This window comes from Chiloscyllium punctatum, chromosome 27 (assembly GCF_047496795.1).
Source record: "Chiloscyllium punctatum isolate Juve2018m chromosome 27, sChiPun1.3, whole genome shotgun sequence".
In the NCBI taxonomy this organism is placed as follows: domain Eukaryota; kingdom Metazoa; phylum Chordata; class Chondrichthyes; order Orectolobiformes; family Hemiscylliidae; genus Chiloscyllium; species Chiloscyllium punctatum.
The window spans coordinates 53,884,582-53,909,440 of record NC_092765.1 but is presented as its reverse complement, the minus strand read 5'-3'; positions in this window follow the sequence as shown (position 1 = coordinate 53,909,440).

Sequence of the window (24,859 nt, the reverse complement as noted above, 5' to 3'; positions counted from 1 at the left end):
CGGCATTCTTAGATTTTATAAGACACATGTAACTAACTTATGCAGTGAATCAAACCGCTCACATTCATTGAATGAAACAGACTGCACGTCTTAAATCAAAGAGTAGAACTTCTCTTATTTATTCATTATGTCAAGCTTAACTCCTTCATTTAATATAACAAACTGCAATCATTCTGTCAAACTTCAATCATTGATTCAATGAATCAAACGTTATTCATTGATTCAATGAAAGAAACTTCACTCATTTACTTAGCGATTCCAACTGAATTCATCCATTCAATGAATAAAACAGCACTCATTCATTCCATGAAAAAATCTGCACATGCTAATCGAATAAGTAGAGCTTTGCCATTCATTTAATGAAACAAGTTGTATGCTTTCTGTTAAAGAAACCAACTGCATGCATTCATTTCATCAAACAGACTGCTCTCGTTAATTCAATGTGTGTAGCTTCTTTCATTCATTCAATTTTTAAGTTTATCTCATTCATTCAATGTAACAAACTGCAGGTGTTCATTCAATGAGTAGAGCTTCTCACATTGATTCAATACCACGAGTTTAAGGTTTCGATTCAATGAAACAAATTGCACCCATTGATTTAATGACAAAAAGTGCATGTGCTAATTGAATGAGGGCCTCCAGCTTAAAGTTTTCACTTAATGAAACAAGCTGAAACAATTGAATCAGTCATTTATTTAAACTTCAATCATAGATTCAATGAATCAAACGGTAATCTTAAGTTCAATGAGACAGATCTAACGAACCTTTTTAGTGAAACATACTGCACACATTTATTGAATTTACAGACTGCACGTGTTAACTCAAAGAGTAGAGCTTCTCTTATTTATTCAATATGTCAAGCTTAACTCCTTCATTTAATATAACAAACTGCAATCATTCAATCATTGTGCCAAACTTCAATCATCGATTCAATGAATCAAACGTCATTCATTGATTGAATGAACGAAACTTAACTTATTTATTTAGTGATTCCAACAGCATGCATCCATTCAATGAATCAAACAGCACTCATTCATTCCATGAAAATATCTGCACATGCTAATCGAATGAGTAGAGCTTTTGCCATACATTCAATGATACTAGTTGCACGCTTCCTGTCAAAGAAACCAACTGCCTGCATTCATTTCATCAAGCAGATTGCACTTGTTAATTCAATGTGTAGAGCTTCTTTCATTCAGTCAACGTTTCCAGCTTATATCATGCATTCAATGCAACAAACTGCAGGTGTTCATTCAATGAGTACAGCTACTCTCATTTATTCGTTGCCCCTAGCTAAACGTTTTGTTTCAATGAAAAAGCCTGCACTTGTTCATTCAATGAGTAGAGCTTCACACATTGATTCAATACCACGAGTTCAAGGAATCGATTCAATTAAACAAACTACACCCATTCATTTAATGATAAAAAGTGCATGTGTTAATTCAAAGAGTACAGCTTCTCTCATTGATTCATTGTTTCGAGTTTAAAGTTTTCACTTAATGAAACAAGCTGAAACCAGTGAATCAGCCATTGATTTAAACTTCAAACAGTAATTCAATGAATCAATCGGCATTCTTAGATTTAATGAGACAGATGTAACTAACTTATGCAGTGAATCAAACCGCTCACATTCATTGAATGAAAAAGACTGCACGTCATAATTCAAAAAGTAGATCTTCTCTTTTTTATTCATTATGTCAAGCTTAACTCCTTCATTTAATGTAACAAACTGCAAACATTCAATCATTGTGTCAAACCTCAATCATTGATTCAATGAATCAAACCTCATTCATTGATTCAATGAAAGAAACTTCACTCATTTACTTAGTGATTCTAACAGCATTCATCCATTCAATGAATCAAACAGCACTCATTCATTTCATGAAAAAAGCTGCACATGCTAATCGAATAAGTAGAGCTTTGCCATTCATTTAATGAAACAAGTTGGACGCTTTCTGTCAAAGAAACCGACTGCATGCATTCATTTAATCAAACAGACTGCACTCGTTAATTCAATGTGTAGAGCTTCTTTCATTCATTCAACTTTTTAAGCTTATCTCATTCATTCAATGCAACAAACTGCAGGTATTCATTCAATGAGTACAGCTTCTCTCAATTATTCAGTGCCTCGAGCTAAACGTTTTGTTTCAATGAAAAAGCCTGAACTTTGTTAATTCAATGAGTAGAGCTTCACACATTGATTCAATACCACGAGTTCAAGGATTCGATTCAATTAAACAAACTACACCCATTCATTTAATGATAAAAAGTGCATGTGCTAATTCAATGAGTACAGCTTCTCTCATTGATTCATCGTTTCGAGTTTAAAGTTTTCATTCAATGAAACAAGCTGAAACCAGTGAATCAGCCATTGATTTAAACTTCAAGCAGTAATTCAATGAATCAATCGGCATTCTTAGATTTTATAAGACACATGTAACTAACTTATGCAGTGAATCAAACCGCTCACATTCATTGAATGAAACAGACTGCACGTCTTAAATCAAAGAGTAGAACTTCTCTTATTTATTCATTATGTCAAGCTTAACTCCTTCATTTAATATAACAAACTGCAATCATTGTGTCAAACCTCAATCATTGATTCAATGAATCAAACGTTATTCATTGATTCAATGAAAGAAACTTCACTCATTTACTTAGCGATTCCAACTGAATTCATCCATTCAATGAATAAAACAGCACTCATTCATTCCATGAAAAAATCTGCACATGCTAATCGAATAAGTAGAGCTTTGCCATTCATTTAATGAAACAAGTTGTATGCTTTCTGTTAAAGAAACCAACTGCATGCATTCATTTCATCAAACAGACTGCTCTCGTTAATTCAATGTGTGGAGCTTCTTTCATTCATTCAATTTTTAAGTTTATCTCATTCATTCAATGTAACAAACTGCAGGTGTTCATTCAATGAGTAGAGCTTCTCACATTGATTCAATACCACGAGTTTAAGGTTTCGATTCAATGAAACAAATTGCACCCATTGATTTAATGACAAAAAGTGCATGTGCTAATTGAATGAGGGCCTCCAGCTTAAAGTTTTCACTTAATGAAACAAGCTGAAACAATTGAATCAGTCATTTATTTAAACTTCAATCATAGATTCAATGAATCAAACGGTAATCTTAAGTTCAATGAGACAGATCTAACGAACCTTTTTAGTGAAACATACTGCACACATTTATTGAATTTACAGACTGCACGTGTTAACTCAAAGAGTAGAGCTTCTCTTATTTATTCAATATGTCAAGCTTAACTCCTTCATTTAATATAACAAACTGCAATCATTCAATCATTGTGCCAAACTTCAATCATTGATTCAATGAATCAAACGTCATTCATTGATTGAATGAACGAAACTTAACTTATTTATTTAGTGATTCCAAGAGCATGCATCCATTCAATGAATCAAACAGCACTCATTCATTCCATGAAAATATCTGCACATGCTAATCGAATGAGTAGAGCTTTTGCCATTCATTCAATGATACTAGTTGCACGCTTTCTGTCAAAGAAACCAACTGCCTGCATTCATTTCATCAAGCAGATTGCACTTGTTAATTCAATGTGTAGAGCTTCTTTCATTCAGACAACGTTTCCAGCTTATATCATGCATTCAATGCAACAAACTGCAGGTGTTCATTCAATGAGTACAGCTACTCTCATTTATTCGTTGCCCCTAGCTAAACGTTTTGTTTCAATGAAAAAGCCAGCACTTGTTCATTCAATGAGTAGAGCTTCACACATTGATTCAATACCACGAGTTCAAGGAATCGATTCAATGAAACAAACTGTACCCATTCATTTAATGATAAAAAGTGCATGTGTTAATTCAAAGAGTACAGCTTCTCTCATTGATTCATTGTTTCGAGTTTAAAGTTTTCACTTAATGAAACAAGCTGAAACCAGTGAATCAGCCATTGATTTAAACTTCAAACAGTAATTCAATGAATCAATCAGCATTCTTAGATTTAATGAGACAGATGTAACTAACTTATGCAGTGAATCAAACCGCTCACATTCATTGAATGAAAAAGACTGCACGTCTTAATTCAAAAAGTAGATCTTCTCCTTTTTATTCATTATGTCAAGCTTAACTCCTTCATTTAATGTAACAAACTGCAAACATTCAATCATTGTGTCAAACCTCAATCATTGATTCAATGAATCAAACCTTATTCATTTATTCAATGAAAGAAACTTCACTCATTTACTTAGTGATTCTAACAGCATTCATCCATTCAATGAATCAAACAGCACTCATTCATTTCATGAAAAAAGCTGCACATGCTGATCGAATAAGTAGAGCTTTGCCATTCATTTAATGAAACAAGTTGCACGCTTTCTGTCAAAGAAACCGACTGCATGCATTCATTTAAACAAACAGACTGCTCTCGTTTATTCAATGTGTAGAGCTTCTTTCATTCATTCAACTTTTTAAGCTTATCTCATTCATTCAACGCAACAAACTGCAGGTGTTCATTCAATGAGTACAGCTTCTCTCAATTATTCAGTGCCTCGAGCTAAACGTTTTGTTTCAATGAAAAAGCCTGAACTTGTTAATTCAATGAGTAGAGCTTCACACATTGATTCAATACCACGAGTTCAAGGAATAGATTCAATGAAACAAACTGCACCCATTCATTTAATGATAAAAAGTGCATGTGCTAATTCAATGAGTACAGCTTCTCTCATTGATTCATCCTTTCGAGTTTAAAGTTTTCATTTAATGAAACAAGCTGAAACCAGTGAATCAGCCATTGATTTAAACTTCAAGCAGTAATTCAATGAATCAATCGGCATTCTTAGATTTTATAAGACACATGTAACTAACTTATGCAGTGAATCAAACTGCTCACATTCATTGAATGAAACAGACTGCACGTCTTAAATCAAAGAGTAGAACTTCTCTTATTTATTCATTATGTCAAGCTTAACTCCTTCATTTAATATAACAAACTGCAATCATTCTGTCAAACTTCAATCATTGATTCAATGAATCAAACGTTATTCATTGATTCAATGAAACAAACTGTACCCATTCATTTAATGATAAAAAGTGCATGTGTTAATTCAAAGAGTACAGCTTCTCTCATTGATTCATTGTTTCGAGTTTAAAGTTTTCACTTAATGAAACAAGCTGAAACCAGTGAATCAGCCATTGATTTAAACTTCAAACAGTAATTCAATGAATCAATCGGCATTCTTAGATTTAATGAGACAGAGTTAACTAACTTATGCAGTGAATCAAACCGCTCACATTCATTGAATGAAAAAGACTGCACGTCTTAATTCAAAAAGTAGATCTTCTCTTTTTTATTCATTATGTCAAGCTTAACTCCTTCATTTAATGTAACAAACTGCAAACATTCAATCATTGTGTCAAACCTCAATCATTGATTCAATGAATCAAACCTTATTCATTGATTCAATGAAAGAAACTTCACTCATTTACTTAGTGATTCTAAAAGCATTCATCCATTCAATGAATCAAACAGCACTCATTCATTTCATGAAAAAAGCTGCACATGCTGATCGGATAAGTAGAGCTTTGCCATTCATTTAATGAAACAAGTTGCACGCTTTCTGTCAAAGAAACCGACTGCATGCATTCATTTAAACAAACAGACTGCTCTCGTTTATTCAATGTGTAGAGCTTATTTCATTCATTCAACTTTTTAAGCTTATCTCATTCATTCAACGCAACAAACTGCAGGTGTTCATTCAATGAGTACAGCTTCTCTCAATTATTCAGTGCCTCGAGCTAAACGTTTTGTTTCAATGAAAAAGCCTGAACTTGTTAATTCAATGAGTAGAGCTTCACACATTGATTCAATACCACGAGTTCAAGGAATAGATTCAATGAAACAAACTGCACCCATTCATTAAATGATAAAAAGTGCATGTGCTAATTCAATGAGTACAGCTTCTCTCATTGATTCATCCTTTCGAGTTTAAAGTTTTCATTTAATGAAACAAGCTGAAACCAGTGAATCAGCCATTGATTTAAACTTCAAGCAGTAATTCAATGAATCAATCGGCATTCTTAGATTTTATAAGACAGATGTAACTAACTTATGCAGTGAATCAAACCGCTCACATTCATTGAATGAAACAGACTGCACGTCTTAAATCAAAGAGTAGAACTTCTCTTATTTATTCATTATGTCAAGCTTAACTCCTTCATTTAATATAACAAACTGCAATCATTCTGTCAAACTTCAATCATTGATTCAATGAATCAAACGTTATTCATTGATTCAATGAAAGAAACTTCACTCATTTACTTAGCGATTCCAACTGAATTCATCCATTCAATGAATAAAACAGCACTCATTCATTCCATGAAAAAATCTGCACATGCTAATCGAATAAGTAGAGCTTTGCCATTCATTTAATGAAACAAGTTGTATGCTTTCTGTTAAAGAAACCAACTGCATGCATTCATTTCATCAAACAGACTGCTCTCGTTAATTCAATGTGTGGAGCTTCTTTCATTCATTCAATTTTTAAGTTTATCTCATTCATTCAATGTAACAAACTGCAGGTGTTCATTCAATGAGTAGAGCTTCTCACATTGATTCAATACCACGAGTTTAAGGTTTCGATTCAATGAAACAAATTGCACCCATTGATTTAATGACAAAAAGTGCATGTGCTAATTGAATGAGGGCCTCCAGCTTAAAGTTTTCACTTAATGAAACAAGTTGAAACAATTGAATCAGTCATTTATTTAAACTTCAATCATAGATTCAATGAATCAAACGGTAATCTTAAGTTCAATGAGACAGATCTAACGAACCTTTTTAGTGAAACATACTGCACACATTTATTGAATTTACAGACTGCACGTGTTAACTCAAAGAGTAGAGCTTCTCTTATTTATTCAATATGTCAAGCTTAACTCCTTCATTTAATATAACAAACTGCAATCCATCAATCATTGTGCCAAACTTCAATCATTGATTCAATGAATCAAACGTCATTCATTGATTGAATGAACGAAACTTAACTTATTTATTTAGTGATTCCAAGAGCATGCATCCATTCAATGAATCAAACAGCACTCATTCATTCCATGAAAATATCTGCACATGCTAATCGAATGAGTAGAGCTTTTGCCATACATTCAATGATACTAGTTGCACGCTTCCTGTCAAAGAAACCAACTGCCTGCATTCATTTCATCAAGCAGATTGCACTTGTTAATTCAATGTGTAGAGCTTCTTTCATTCAGTCAACGTTTCCAGCTTATATCATGCATTCAATGCAACAAACTGCAGGTGTTCATTCAATGAGTACAGCTACTCTCATTTATTCGTTGCCCCTAGCTAAACGTTTTGTTTCAATGAAAAAGCCTGCACTTGTTCATTCAATGAGTAGAGCTTCACACATTGATTCAATACCACGAGTTCAAGGAATCGATTCAATGAAACAAACTGTACCCATTCATTTAATGATAAAAAGTGCATGTGTTAATTCAAAGAGTACAGCTTCTCTCATTGATTCATTGTTTCGAGTTTAAAGTTTTCACTTAATGAAACAAGCTGAAACCAGTGAATCAGCCATTGATTTAAACTTCAAACAGTAATTCAATGAATCAATCGGCATTCTTAGATTTAATGAGACAGAGTTAACTAACTTATGCTGTGAATCAAACCGCTCACATTCATTGAATGAAAAAGACTGCACGTCTTAATTCAAAAAGTAGATCTTCTCTTTTTTATTCATTATGTCAAGCTTAACTCCTTCATTTAATGTAACAAACTGCAAACATTCAATCATTGTGTCAAACCTCAATCATTGATTCAATGAATCAAACCTTATTCATTGATTCAATGAAAGAAACTTCACTCATTTACTTAGTGATTCTAAAAGCATTCATCCATTCAATGAATCAAACAGCACTCATTCATTTCATGAAAAAAGCTGCACATGCTGATCGGATAAGTAGAGCTTTGCCATTCATTTAATGAAACAAGTTGCACGCTTTCTGTCAAAGAAACCGACTGCATGCATTCATTTAAACAAACAGACTGCTCTCGTTTATTCAATGTGTAGAGCTTATTTCATTCATTCAACTTTTTAAGCTTATCTCATTCATTCAACGCAACAAACTGCAGGTGTTCATTCAATGAGTACAGCTTCTCTCAATTATTCAGTGCCTCGAGCTAAACGTTTTGTTTCAATGAAAAAGCCTGAACTTGTTAATTCAATGAGTAGAGCTTCACACATTGATTCAATACCACGAGTTCAAGGAATAGATTCAATGAAACAAACTGCACCCATTCATTAAATGATAAAAAGTGCATGTGCTAATTCAATGAGTACAGCTTCTCTCATTGATTCATCCTTTCGAGTTTAAAGTTTTCATTTAATGAAACAAGCTGAAACCAGTGAATCAGCCATTGATTTAAACTTCAAGCAGTAATTCAATGAATCAATCGGCATTCTTAGATTTTATAAGACAGATGTAACTAACTTATGCAGTGAATCAAACCGCTCACATTCATTGAATGAAACAGACTGCACGTCTTAAATCAAAGAGTAGAACTTCTCTTATTTATTCATTATGTCAAGCTTAACTCCTTCATTTAATATAACAAACTGCAATCATTCTGTCAAACTTCAATCATTGATTCAATGAATCAAACGTTATTCATTGATTCAATGAAAGAAACTTCACTCATTTACTTAGCGATTCCAACTGAATTCATCCATTCAATGAATAAAACAGCACTCATTCATTCCATGAAAAAATCTGCACATGCTAATCGAATAAGTAGAGCTTTGCCATTCATTTAATGAAACAAGTTGTATGCTTTCTGTTAAAGAAACCAACTGCATGCATTCATTTCATCAAACAGACTGCTCTCGTTAATTCAATGTGTGTAGCTTCTTTCATTCATTCAATTTTTAAGTTTATCTCATTCATTCAATGTAACAAACTGCAGGTGTTCATTCAATGAGTAGAGCTTCTCACATTGATTCAATACCACGAGTTTAAGGTTTCGATTCAATGAAACAAATTGCACCCATTGATTTAATGACAAAAAGTGCATGTGCTAATTGAATGAGGGCCTCCAGCTTAAAGTTTTCACTTAATGAAACAAGCTGAAACAATTGAATCAGTCATTTATTTAAACTTCAATCATAGATTCAATGAATCAAACGGTAATCTTAAGTTCAATGAGACAGATCTAACGAACCTTTTTAGTGAAACATACTGCACACATTTATTGAATTTACAGACTGCACGTGTTAACTCAAAGAGTAGAGCTTCTCTTATTTATTCAATATGTCAAGCTTAACTCCTTCATTTAATATAACAAACTGCAATCATTCAATCATTGTGCCAAACTTCAATCATCGATTCAATGAATCAAACGTCATTCATTGATTGAATGAACGAAACTTAACTTATTTATTTAGTGATTCCAAGAGCATGCATCCATTCAATGAATCAAACAGCACTCATTCATTCCATGAAAATATCTGCACATGCTAATCGAATGAGTAGAGCTTTTGCCATACATTCAATGATACTAGTTGCACGCTTCCTGTCAAAGAAACCAACTGCCTGCATTCATTTCATCAAGCAGATTGCACTTGTTAATTCAATGTGTAGAGCTTCTTTCATTCAGTCAACGTTTCCAGCTTATATCATGCATTCAATGCAACAAACTGCAGGTGTTCATTCAATGAGTACAGCTACTCTCATTTATTCGTTGCCCCTAGCTAAACGTTTTGTTTCAATGAAAAAGCCTGCACTTGTTCATTCAATGAGTAGAGCTTCACACATTGATTCAATACCACGAGTTCAAGGAATCGATTCAATTAAACAAACTACACCCATTCATTTAATGATAAAAAGTGCATGTGTTAATTCAAAGAGTACAGCTTCTCTCATTGATTCATTGTTTCGAGTTTAAAGTTTTCACTTAATGAAACAAGCTGAAACCAGTGAATCAGCCATTGATTTAAACTTCAAACAGTAATTCAATGAATCAATCGGCATTCTTAGATTTAATGAGACAGATGTAACTAACTTATGCAGTGAATCAAACCGCTCACATTCATTGAATGAAAAAGACTGCACGTCATAATTCAAAAAGTAGATCTTCTCTTTTTTATTCATTATGTCAAGCTTAACTCCTTCATTTAATGTAACAAACTGCAAACATTCAATCATTGTGTCAAACCTCAATCATTGATTCAATGAATCAAACCTCATTCATTGATTCAATGAAAGAAACTTCACTCATTTACTTAGTGATTCTAACAGCATTCATCCATTCAATGAATCAAACAGCACTCATTCATTTCATGAAAAAAGCTGCACATGCTAATCGAATAAGTAGAGCTTTGCCATTCATTTAATGAAACAAGTTGGACGCTTTCTGTCAAAGAAACCGACTGCATGCATTCATTTAATCAAACAGACTGCACTCGTTAATTCAATGTGTAGAGCTTCTTTCATTCATTCAACTTTTTAAGCTTATCTCATTCATTCAATGCAACAAACTGCAGGTATTCATTCAATGAGTACAGCTTCTCTCAATTATTCAGTGCCTCGAGCTAAACGTTTTGTTTCAATGAAAAAGCCTGAACTTTGTTAATTCAATGAGTAGAGCTTCACACATTGATTCAATACCACGAGTTCAAGGATTCGATTCAATTAAACAAACTACACCCATTCATTTAATGATAAAAAGTGCATGTGCTAATTCAATGAGTACAGCTTCTCTCATTGATTCATCGTTTCGAGTTTAAAGTTTTCATTCAATGAAACAAGCTGAAACCAGTGAATCAGCCATTGATTTAAACTTCAAGCAGTAATTCAATGAATCAATCGGCATTCTTAGATTTTATAAGACACATGTAACTAACTTATGCAGTGAATCAAACCGCTCACATTCATTGAATGAAACAGACTGCACGTCTTAAATCAAAGAGTAGAACTTCTCTTATTTATTCATTATGTCAAGCTTAACTCCTTCATTTAATATAACAAACTGCAATCATTGTGTCAAACCTCAATCATTGATTCAATGAATCAAACGTTATTCATTGATTCAATGAAAGAAACTTCACTCATTTACTTAGCGATTCCAACTGAATTCATCCATTCAATGAATAAAACAGCACTCATTCATTCCATGAAAAAATCTGCACATGCTAATCGAATAAGTAGAGCTTTGCCATTCATTTAATGAAACAAGTTGTATGCTTTCTGTTAAAGAAACCAACTGCATGCATTCATTTCATCAAACAGACTGCTCTCGTTAATTCAATGTGTGGAGCTTCTTTCATTCATTCAATTTTTAAGTTTATCTCATTCATTCAATGTAACAAACTGCAGGTGTTCATTCAATGAGTAGAGCTTCTCACATTGATTCAATACCACGAGTTTAAGGTTTCGATTCAATGAAACAAATTGCACCCATTGATTTAATGACAAAAAGTGCATGTGCTAATTGAATGAGGGCCTCCAGCTTAAAGTTTTCACTTAATGAAACAAGCTGAAACAATTGAATCAGTCATTTATTTAAACTTCAATCATAGATTCAATGAATCAAACGGTAATCTTAAGTTCAATGAGACAGATCTAACGAACCTTTTTAGTGAAACATACTGCACACATTTATTGAATTTACAGACTGCACGTGTTAACTCAAAGAGTAGAGCTTCTCTTATTTATTCAATATGTCAAGCTTAACTCCTTCATTTAATATAACAAACTGCAATCATTCAATCATTGTGCCAAACTTCAATCATTGATTCAATGAATCAAACGTCATTCATTGATTGAATGAACGAAACTTAACTTATTTATTTAGTGATTCCAAGAGCATGCATCCATTCAATGAATCAAACAGCACTCATTCATTCCATGAAAATATCTGCACATGCTAATCGAATGAGTAGAGCTTTTGCCATTCATTCAATGATACTAGTTGCACGCTTTCTGTCAAAGAAACCAACTGCCTGCATTCATTTCATCAAGCAGATTGCACTTGTTAATTCAATGTGTAGAGCTTCTTTCATTCAGACAACGTTTCCAGCTTATATCATGCATTCAATGCAACAAACTGCAGGTGTTCATTCAATGAGTACAGCTACTCTCATTTATTCGTTGCCCCTAGCTAAACGTTTTGTTTCAATGAAAAAGCCAGCACTTGTTCATTCAATGAGTAGAGCTTCACACATTGATTCAATACCACGAGTTCAAGGAATCGATTCAATGAAACAAACTGTACCCATTCATTTAATGATAAAAAGTGCATGTGTTAATTCAAAGAGTACAGCTTCTCTCATTGATTCATTGTTTCGAGTTTAAAGTTTTCACTTAATGAAACAAGCTGAAACCAGTGAATCAGCCATTGATTTAAACTTCAAACAGTAATTCAATGAATCAATCAGCATTCTTAGATTTAATGAGACAGATGTAACTAACTTATGCAGTGAATCAAACCGCTCACATTCATTGAATGAAAAAGACTGCACGTCTTAATTCAAAAAGTAGATCTTCTCCTTTTTATTCATTATGTCAAGCTTAACTCCTTCATTTAATGTAACAAACTGCAAACATTCAATCATTGTGTCAAACCTCAATCATTGATTCAATGAATCAAACCTTATTCATTTATTCAATGAAAGAAACTTCACTCATTTACTTAGTGATTCTAACAGCATTCATCCATTCAATGAATCAAACAGCACTCATTCATTTCATGAAAAAAGCTGCACATGCTGATCGAATAAGTAGAGCTTTGCCATTCATTTAATGAAACAAGTTGCACGCTTTCTGTCAAAGAAACCGACTGCATGCATTCATTTAAACAAACAGACTGCTCTCGTTTATTCAATGTGTAGAGCTTCTTTCATTCATTCAACTTTTTAAGCTTATCTCATTCATTCAACGCAACAAACTGCAGGTGTTCATTCAATGAGTACAGCTTCTCTCAATTATTCAGTGCCTCGAGCTAAACGTTTTGTTTCAATGAAAAAGCCTGAACTTGTTAATTCAATGAGTAGAGCTTCACACATTGATTCAATACCACGAGTTCAAGGAATAGATTCAATGAAACAAACTGCACCCATTCATTTAATGATAAAAAGTGCATGTGCTAATTCAATGAGTACAGCTTCTCTCATTGATTCATCCTTTCGAGTTTAAAGTTTTCATTTAATGAAACAAGCTGAAACCAGTGAATCAGCCATTGATTTAAACTTCAAGCAGTAATTCAATGAATCAATCGGCATTCTTAGATTTTATAAGACACATGTAACTAACTTATGCAGTGAATCAAACCGCTCACATTCATTGAATGAAACAGACTGCACGTCTTAAATCAAAGAGTAGAACTTCTCTTATTTATTCATTATGTCAAGCTTAACTCCTTCATTTAATATAACAAACTGCAATCATTGTGTCAAACCTCAATCATTGATTCAATGAATCAAACCTTATTCATTGATTCAATGAAAGAAACTTCACTCATTTACTTAGCGATTCCAACTGAATTCATCCATTCAATGAATAAAACAGCACTCATTCATTCCATGAAAAAATCTGCACATGCTAATCGAATAAGTAGAGCTTTGCCATTCATTTAATGAAACAAGTTGTATGCTTTCTGTTAAAGAAACCAACTGCATGCATTCATTTCATCAAACAGACTGCTCTCGTTAATTCAATGTGTGGAGCTTCTTTCATTCATTCAATTTTTAAGTTTATCTCATTCATTCAATGTAACAAACTGCAGGTGTTCATTCAATGAGTAGAGCTTCTCACATTGATTCAATACCACGAGTTTAAGGTTTCGATTCAATGAAACAAATTGCACCCATTGATTTAATGACAAAAAGTGCATGTGCTAATTGAATGAGGGCCTCCAGCTTAAAGTTTTCACTTAATGAAACAAGTTGAAACAATTGAATCAGTCATTTATTTAAACTTCAATCATAGATTCAATGAATCAAACGGTAATCTTAAGTTCAATGAGACAGATCTAACGAACCTTTTTAGTGAAACATACTGCACACATTTATTGAATTTACAGACTGCACGTGTTAACTCAAAGAGTAGAGCTTCTCTTATTTATTCAATATGTCAAGCTTAACTCCTTCATTTAATATAACAAACTGCAATCCATCAATCATTGTGCCAAACTTCAATCATTGATTCAATGAATCAAACGTCATTCATTGATTGAATGAACGAAACTTAACTTATTTATTTAGTGATTCCAAGAGCATGCATCCATTCAATGAATCAAACAGCACTCATTCATTCCATGAAAATATCTGCACATGCTAATCGAATGAGTAGAGCTTTTGCCATACATTCAATGATACTAGTTGCACGCTTCCTGTCAAAGAAACCAACTGCCTGCATTCATTTCATCAAGCAGATTGCACTTGTTAATTCAATGTGTAGAGCTTCTTTCATTCAGTCAACGTTTCCAGCTTATATCATGCATTCAATGCAACAAACTGCAGGTGTTCATTCAATGAGTACAGCTACTCTCATTTATTCGTTGCCCCTAGCTAAACGTTTTGTTTCAATGAAAAAGCCTGCACTTGTTCATTCAATGAGTAGAGCTTCACACATTGATTCAATACCACGAGTTCAAGGAATCGATTCAATGAAACAAACTGTACCCATTCATTTAATGATAAAAAGTGCATGTGTTAATTCAAAGAGTACAGCTTCTCTCATTGATTCATTGTTTCGAGTTTAAAGTTTTCACTTAATGAAACAAGCTGAAACCAGTGAATCAGCCATTGATTTAAACTTCAAACAGTAATTCAATGAATCAATCGGCATTCTTAGATTTAATGAGACAGAGTTAACTAACTTATGCTGTGAATCAAACCGCTCACATTCATTGAATGAAAAAGACTGCACGTCTTAATTCAAAAAGTAGATCTTCTCTTTTTTATTCATTATGTCAAGCTTAACTCCTTCATTTAATGTAACAAACTGCAAACATTCAATCATTGTGTCAAACCTCAATCATTGATTCAATGAATCAAACCTTATTCATTGATTCAATGAAAGAAACTTCACTCATTTACTTAGTGATTCTAAAAGCATTCATCCATTCAATGAATCAAACAGCACTCATTCATTTCATGAAAAAAGCTGCACATGCTGATCGGATAAGTAGAGCTTTGCCATTCATTTAATGAAACAAGTTGCACGCTTTCTGTCAAAGAAACCGACTGCATGCATTCATTTAAACAAACAGACTGCTCTCGTTTATTCAATGTGTAGAGCTTATTTCATTCATTCAACTTTTTAAGCTTATCTCATTCATTCAACGCAACAAACTGCAGGTGTTCATTCAATGAGTACAGCTTCTCTCAATTATTCAGTGCCTCGAGCTAAACGTTTTGTTTCAATGAAAAAGCCTGAACTTGTTCATTCAATGAGTAGAGCTTCACACATTGATTCAATACCACGAGTTCAAGGAATAGATTCAATTAAACAAACTACACTCATTCATTTAATGATAAAAAGTGCATGTGCTAATTCAATGAGTACAGCTTCTCTCATTGATTCATCCTTTCGAGTTTAAAGTTTTCATTTAATGAAACAAGCTGAAACCAGTGAATCAGCCATTGATTTAAACTTCAAGCAGTAATTCAATGAATCAATCGGCATTCTTAGATTTTATAAGACAGATGTAACTAACTTATGCAGTGAATCAAACCGCTCACATTCATTGAATGAAACAGACTGCACGTCTTAAATCAAAGAGTAGAACTTCTCTTATTTATTCATTATGTCAAGCTTAACTCCTTCATTTAATATAACAAACTGCAATCATTCTGTCAAACTTCAATCATTGATTCAATGAATCAAACGTTATTCATTGATTCAATGAAAGAAACTTCACTCATTTACTTAGCGATTCCAACTGAATTCATCCATTCAATGAATAAAACAGCACTCATTCATTCCATGAAAAAATCTGCACATGCTAATCGAATAAGTAGAGCTTTGCCATTCATTTAATGAAACAAGTTGTATGCTTTCTGTTAAAGAAACCAACTGCATGCATTCATTTCATCAAACAGACTGCTCTCGTTAATTCAATGTGTGTAGCTTCTTTCATTCATTCAATTTTTAAGTTTATCTCATTCATTCAATGTAACAAACTGCAGGTGTTCATTCAATGAGTAGAGCTTCTCACATTGATTCAATACCACGAGTTTAAGGTTTCGATTCAATGAAACAAATTGCACCCATTGATTTAATGACAAAAAGTGCATGTGCTAATTGAATGAGGGCCTCCAGCTTAAAGTTTTCACTTAATGAAACAAGCTGAAACAATTGAATCAGTCATTTATTTAAACTTCAATCATAGATTCAATGAATCAAACGGTAATCTTAAGTTCAATGAGACAGATCTAACGAACCTTTTTAGTGAAACATACTGCACACATTTATTGAATTTACAGACTGCACGTGTTAACTCAAAGAGTAGAGCTTCTCTTATTTATTCAATATGTCAAGCTTAACTCCTTCATTTAATATAACAAACTGCAATCATTCAATCATTGTGCCAAACTTCAATCATCGATTCAATGAATCAAACGTCATTCATTGATTGAATGAACGAAACTTAACTTATTTATTTAGTGATTCCAAGAGCATGCATCCATTCAATGAATCAAACAGCACTCATTCATTCCATGAAAATATCTGCACATGCTAATCGAATGAGTAGAGCTTTTGCCATACATTCAATGATACTAGTTGCACGCTTCCTGTCAAAGAAACCAACTGCCTGCATTCATTTCATCAAGCAGATTGCACTTGTTAATTCAATGTGTAGAGCTTCTTTCATTCAGTCAACGTTTCCAGCTTATATCATGCATTCAATGCAACAAACTGCAGGTGTTCATTCAATGAGTACAGCTACTCTCATTTATTCGTTGCCCCTAGCTAAACGTTTTGTTTCAATGAAAAAGCCTGCACTTGTTCATTCAATGAGTAGAGCTTCACACATTGATTCAATACCACGAGTTCAAGGAATCGATTCAATTAAACAAACTACACCCATTCATTTAATGATAAAAAGTGCATGTGTTAATTCAAAGAGTACAGCTTCTCTCATTGATTCATTGTTTCGAGTTTAAAGTTTTCACTTAATGAAACAAGCTGAAACCAGTGAATCAGCCATTGATTTAAACTTCAAACAGTAATTCAATGAATCAATCGGCATTCTTAGATTTAATGAGACAGATGTAACTAACTTATGCAGTGAATCAAACCGCTCACATTCATTGAATGAAAAAGACTGCACGTCATAATTCAAAAAGTAGATCTTCTCTTTTTTATTCATTATGTCAAGCTTAACTCCTTCATTTAATGTAACAAACTGCAAACATTCAATCATTGTGTCAAACCTCAATCATTGATTCAATGAATCAAACCTTATTCATTGATTCAATGAAAGAAACTTCACTCATTTACTTAGTGATTCTAACAGCATTCATCCATTCAATGAATCAAACAGCACTCATTCATTTCATGAAAAAAGCTGCACATGCTAATCGAATAAGTAGAGCTTTGCCATTCATTTAATGAAACAAGTTGGACGCTTTCTGTCAAAGAAACCGACTGCATGCATTCATTTAATCAAACAGACTGCACTCGTTAATTCAATGTGTAGAGCTTCTTTCATTCATTCAACTTTTTAAGCTTATCTCATTCATTCAATGCAACAAACTGCAGGTATTCATTCAATGAGTACAGCTTCTCTCAATTATTCAGTGCCTCGAGCTAAACGTTTTGTTTCAATGAAAAAGCCTGAACTTTGTTAATTCAATGAGTAGAGCTTCACACATTGATTCAATACCACGAGTTCAAGGATTCGATTCAATTAAACAAACTACACCCATTCATTTAATGATAAAAAGTGCATGTGCTAATTCAATGAGTACAGCTTCTCTCATTGATTCATCGTTTCGAGTATAAAGTTTTCATTCAATGAAACAAGCTGAAACCAGTGAATCAGCCATTGATTTAAACTTCAAGCAGTAATTCAATGAATCAATCGGCATTCTTAGATTTTATAAGACACATGTAACTAACTTATGCAGTGAATCAAACCGCTCACATTCATTGAATGAAACAGACTGCACGTCTTAAATCAAAGAGTAGAACTTCTCTTATTTATTCATTATGTCAAGCTTAACTCCTTCATTTAATATAACAAACTGCAATCATTGTGTCAAACCTCAATCATTGATTCAATGAATCAAACGTTATTCATTGATTCAATGAAAGAAACTTCACTCATTTACTTAGCGATTCCAACTGAATTCATCCATTCAATGAATAAAACAGCACTCATTCATTCCATGAAAAAATCTGCACATGCTAATCGAATAAGTAGAGCTTTGCCATTCATTTAATGAAACAAGTTGTATGCTTTCTGTTAAAGAAACCAACTGCATGCATTCATTTAATCAAACAGACTGCTCTCGTTAATTCAATGTGTGGAGCTTCTTTCATTCATTCAATTTTTAAGTTTATCTCATTCATTCAATGTAACAAACTGCAGGTGTTCATTCAATGAGTAGAGCTTCTCACATTGATTCAATACCACGAGTTTAAGGTTTCGATTCAATGAAACAAATTGCACCCATTGATTTAATGACAAAAAGTGCATGTGCTAATTGAATGAGGGCCTCCAGCTTAAAGTTTTCACTTAATGAAACAAGCTGAAACAATTGAATCAGTCATTTATTTAAACTTCAATCATAGATTCAATGAATCAAACGGTAATCTTAAGTTCAATGAGACAGATCTAACGAACCTTTTTAGTGAAACATACTGCACACATTTATTGAATTTACAGACTGCACGTGTTAACTCAAAGAGTAGAGCTTCTCTTATTTATTCAATATGTCAAGCTTAACTCCTTCATTTAATATAACAAACTGCAATCATTCAATCATTGTGCCAAACTTCAATCATTGATTCAATGAATCAAACGTCATTCATTGATTGAATGAACGAAACTTAACTTATTTATTTAGTGATTCCAAGAGCATGCATCCATTCAATGAATCAAACAGCACTCATTCATTCCATGAAAATATCTGCACATGCTAATCGAATGAGTAGAGCTTTTGCCATTCATTCAATGATACTAGTTGCACGCTTTCTGTCAAAGAAACCAACTGCCTGCATTCATTTCATCAAGCAGATTGCACTTGTTAATTCAATGTGTAGAGCTTCTTTCATTCAGTCAACGTTTCCAGCTTATATCATGCATTCAATGCAACAAACTGCAGGTGTTCATTCAATGAGTACAGCTACTCTCATTTATTCGTTGCCCCTAGCTAAACGTTTTGTTTCAATGAAAAAGCCTGCACTTGTTCATTCAATGAGTAGAGCTTCACACATTGATTCAATACCACGAGTTCAAGGAATCGATTCAATGAAACAAACTGTACCCATTCATTTAATGATAAAAAGTGCATGTGTTAATTCAAAGAGTACAGCTTCTCTCATTGATTCATTGTTTCGAGTTTAAAGTTTTCACTTAATGAAACAAGCTGAAACCAGTGAATCAGCCATTGATTTAAACTTCAAACAGTAATTCAATGTATCAATCGGCATTCTTAGATTTAATGAGACAGAGTTAACTAACTTATGCTGTGAATCAAACCGCTCACATTCATTGAATGAAAAAGACTGCACGTCTTAATTCAAAAAGTAGATCTTCTCTTTTTTATTCATTATGTCAAGCTTAACTCCTTCATTTAATGTAACAAACTGCAAACATTCAATCATTGTGTCAAACCTCAATCATTGATTCAATGAATCAAACCTTATTCATTGATTCAATGAAAGAAACTTCACTCATTTACTTAGTGATTCTAAAAGCATTCATCCATTCAATGAATCAAACAGCACTCATTCATTTCATGAAAAAAGCTGCACATGCTGATCGGATAAGTAGAGCTTTGCCATTCATTTAATGAAACAAGTTGCACGCTTTCTGTCAAAGAAACCGACTGCATGCATTCATTTAAACAAACAGACTGCTCTCGTTTATTCAATGTGTAGAGCTTATTTCATTCATTCAACTTTTTAAGCTTATCTCATTCATTCAACGCAACAAACTGCAGGTGTTCATTCAATGAGTACAGCTTCTCTCAATTATTCAGTGCCTCGAGCTAAACGTTTTGTTTCAATGAAAAAGCCTGAACTTGTTAATTCAATGAGTAGAGCTTCACACATTGATTCAATACCACGAGTTCAAGGAATAGATTCAATGAAACAAACTGCACCCATTCATTAAATGATAAAAAGTGCATGTGCTAATTCAATGAGTACAGCTTCTCTCATTGATTCATCCTTTCGAGTTTAAAGTTTTCATTTAATGAAACAAGCTGAAACCAGTGAATCAGCCATTGATTTAAACTTCAAGCAGTAATTCAATGAATCAATCGGCATTCTTAGATTTTATAAGACAGATGTAACTAACTTATGCAGTGAATCAAACCGCTCACATTCATTGAATGAAACAGACTGCACGTCTTAAATCAAAGAGTAGAACTTCTCTTATTTATTCATTATGTCAAGCTTAACTCCTTCATTTAATATAACAAACTGCAATCATTCTGTCAAACTTCAATCATTGATTCAATGAATCAAACGTTATTCATTGATTCAATGAAAGAAACTTCACTCATTTACTTAGCGATTCCAACTGAATTCATCCATTCAATGAATAAAACAGCACTCATTCATTCCATGAAAAAATCTGCACATGCTAATCGAATAAGTAGAGCTTTGCCATTCATTTAATGAAACAAGTTGTATGCTTTCTGTTAAAGAAACCAACTGCATGCATTCATTTCATCAAACAGACTGCTCTCGTTAATTCAATGTGTGTAGCTTCTTTCATTCATTCAATTTTTAAGTTTATCTCATTCATTCAATGTAACAAACTGCAGGTGTTCATTCAATGAGTAGAGCTTCTCACATTGATTCAATACCACGAGTTTAAGGTTTCGATTCAATGAAACAAATTGCACCCATTGATTTAATGACAAAAAGTGCATGTGCTAATTGAATGAGGGCCTCCAGCTTAAAGTTTTCACTTAATGAAACAAGCTGAAACAATTGAATCAGTCATTTATTTAAACTTCAATCATAGATTCAATGAATCAAACGGTAATCTTAAGTTCAATGAGACAGATCTAACGAACCTTTTTAGTGAAACATACTGCACACATTTATTGAATTTACAGACTGCACGTGTTAACTCAAAGAGTAGAGCTTCTCTTATTTATTCAATATGTCAAGCTTAACTCCTTCATTTAATATAACAAACTGCAATCATTCAATCATTGTGCCAAACTTCAATCATCGATTCAATGAATCAAACGTCATTCATTGATTGAATGAACGAAACTTAACTTATTTATTTAGTGATTCCAAGAGCATGCATCCATTCAATGAATCAAACAGCACTCATTCATTCCATGAAAATATCTGCACATGCTAATCGAATGAGTAGAGCTTTTGCCATACATTCAATGATACTAGTTGCACGCTTCCTGTCAAAGAAACCAACTGCCTGCATTCATTTCATCAAGCAGATTGCACTTGTTAATTCAATGTGTAGAGCTTCTTTCATTCAGTCAACGTTTCCAGCTTATATCATGCATTCAATGCAACAAACTGCAGGTGTTCATTCAATGAGTACAGCTACTCTCATTTATTCGTTGCCCCTAGCTAAACGTTTTGTTTCAATGAAAAAGCCTGCACTTGTTCATTCAATGAGTAGAGCTTCACACATTGATTCAATACCACGAGTTCAAGGAATCGATTCAATGAAACAAACTGTACCCATTCATTTAATGATAAAAAGTGCATGTGTTAATTCAAAGAGTACAGCTTCTCTCATTGATTCATTGTTTCGAGTTTAAAGTTTTCACTTAATGAAACAAGCTGAAACCAGTGAATCAGCCATTGATTTAAACTTCAAACAGTAATTCAATGAATCAATCGGCATTCTTAGATTTAATGAGACAGATGTAACTAACTTATGCAGTGAATCAAACCGCTCACATTCATTGAATGAAAAAGACTGCACGTCATAATTCAAAAAGTAGATCTTCTCTTTTTTATTCATTATGTCAAGCTTAACTCCTTCATTTAATGTAACAAACTGCAAACATTCAATCATTGTGTCAAACCTCAATCATTGATTCAATGAATCAAACCTTATTCATTGATTCAATGAAAGAAACTTCACTCATTTACTTAGTGATTCTAACAGCATTCATCCATTCAATGAATCAAACAGCACTCATTCATTTCATGAAAAAAGCTGCACATGCTAATCGAATAAGTAGAGCTTTGCCATTCATTTAATGAAACAAGTTGGACGCTTTCTGTCAAAGAAACCGACTGCATGCATTCATTTAATCAAACAGACTGCACTCGTTAATTCAATGTGTAGAGCTTCTTTCATTCATTCAACTTTTTAAGCTTATCTCATTCATTCAATGCAACAAACTGCAGGTATTCATTCAATGAGTACAGCTTCTCTCAATTATTCAGTGCCTCGAGCTAAACGTTTTGTTTCAATGAAAAAGCCTGAACTTTGTTAATTCAATGAGTAGAGCTTCACACATTGATTCAATACCACGAGTTCAAGGATTCGATTCAATTAAACAAACTACACCCATTCATTTAATGATAAAAAGTGCATGTGCTAATTCAATGAGTACAGCTTCTCTCATTGATTCATCGTTTCGAGTTTAAAGTTTTCATTCAATGAAACAAGCTGAAACCAGTGAATCAGCCATTGATTTAAACTTCAAGCAGTAATTCAATGAATCAATCGGCATTCTTAGATTTTATAAGACACATGTAACTAACTTATGCAGTGAATCAAACCGCTCACATTCATTGAATGAAACAGACTGCACGTCTTAAATCAAAGAGTAGAACTTCTCTTATTTATTCATTATGTCAAGCTTAACTCCTTCATTTAATATAACAAACTGCAATCATTGTGTCAAACCTCAATCATTGATTCAATGAATCAAACGTTATTCATTGATTCAATGAAAGAAATTTCACTCATTTACTTAGCGATTCCAACTGAATTCATCCATTCAATGAATAAAACAGCACTCATTCATTCCATGAAAAAATCTGCACATGCTAATCGAATAAGTAGAGCTTTGCCATTCATTTAATGAAACAAGTTGTATGCTTTCTGTTAAAGAAACCAACTGCATGCATTCATTTCATCAAACAGACTGCTCTCGTTAATTCAATGTGTGGAGCTTCTTTCATTCATTCAATTTTTAAGTTTATCTCATTCATTCAATGTAACAAACTGCAGGTGTTCATTCAATGAGTAGAGCTTCTCACATTGATTCAATACCACGAGTTTAAGGTTTCGATTCAATGAAACAAATTGCACCCATTGATTTAATGACAAAAAGTGCATGTGCTAATTGAATGAGGGCCTCCAGCTTAAAGTTTTCACTTAATGAAACAAGCTGAAACAATTGAATCAGTCATTTATTTAAACTTCAATCATAGATTCAATGAATCAAACGGTAATCTTAAGTTCAATGAGACAGATCTAACGAACCTTTTTAGTGAAACATACTGCACACATTTATTGAATTTACAGACTGCACGTGTTAACTCAAAGAGTAGAGCTTCTCTTATTTATTCAATATGTCAAGCTTAACTCCTTCATTTAATATAACAAACTGCAATCATTCAATCATTGTGCCAAACTTCAATCATTGATTCAATGAATCAAACGTCATTCATTGATTGAATGAACGAAACTTAACTTATTTATTTAGTGATTCCAAGAGCATGCATCCATTCAATGAATCAAACAGCACTCATTCATTCCATGAAAATATCTGCACATGCTAATCGAATGAGTAGAGCTTTTGCCATTCATTCAATGATACTAGTTGCACGCTTTCTGTCAAAGAAACCAACTGCCTGCATTCATTTCATCAAGCAGATTGCACTTGTTAATTCAATGTGTAGAGCTTCTTTCATTCAGACAACGTTTCCAGCTTATATCATGCATTCAATGCAACAAACTGCAGGTGTTCATTCAATGAGTACAGCTACTCTCATTTATTCGTTGCCCCTAGCTAAACGTTTTGTTTCAATGAAAAAGCCAGCACTTGTTCATTCAATGAGTAGAGCTTCACACATTGATTCAATACCACGAGTTCAAGGAATCGATTCAATGAAACAAACTGTACCCATTCATTTAATGATAAAAAGTGCATGTGTTAATTCAAAGAGTACAGCTTCTCTCATTGATTCATTGTTTCGAGTTTAAAGTTTTCACTTAATGAAACAAGCTGAAACCAGTGAATCAGCCATTGATTTAAACTTCAAACAGTAATTCAATGAATCAATCAGCATTCTTAGATTTAATGAGACAGATGTAACTAACTTATGCAGTGAATCAAACCGCTCACATTCATTGAATGAAAAAGACTGCACGTCTTAATTCAAAAAGTAGATCTTCTCCTTTTTATTCATTATGTCAAGCTTAACTCCTTCATTTAATGTAACAAACTGCAAACATTCAATCATTGTGTCAAACCTCAATCATTGATTCAATGAATCAAACCTTATTCATTTATTCAATGAAAGAAACTTCACTCATTTACTTAGTGATTCTAACAGCATTCATCCATTCAATGAATCAAACAGCACTCATTCATTTCATGAAAAAAGCTGCACATGCTGATCGAATAAGTAGAGCTTTGCCATTCATTTAATGAAACAAGTTGCACG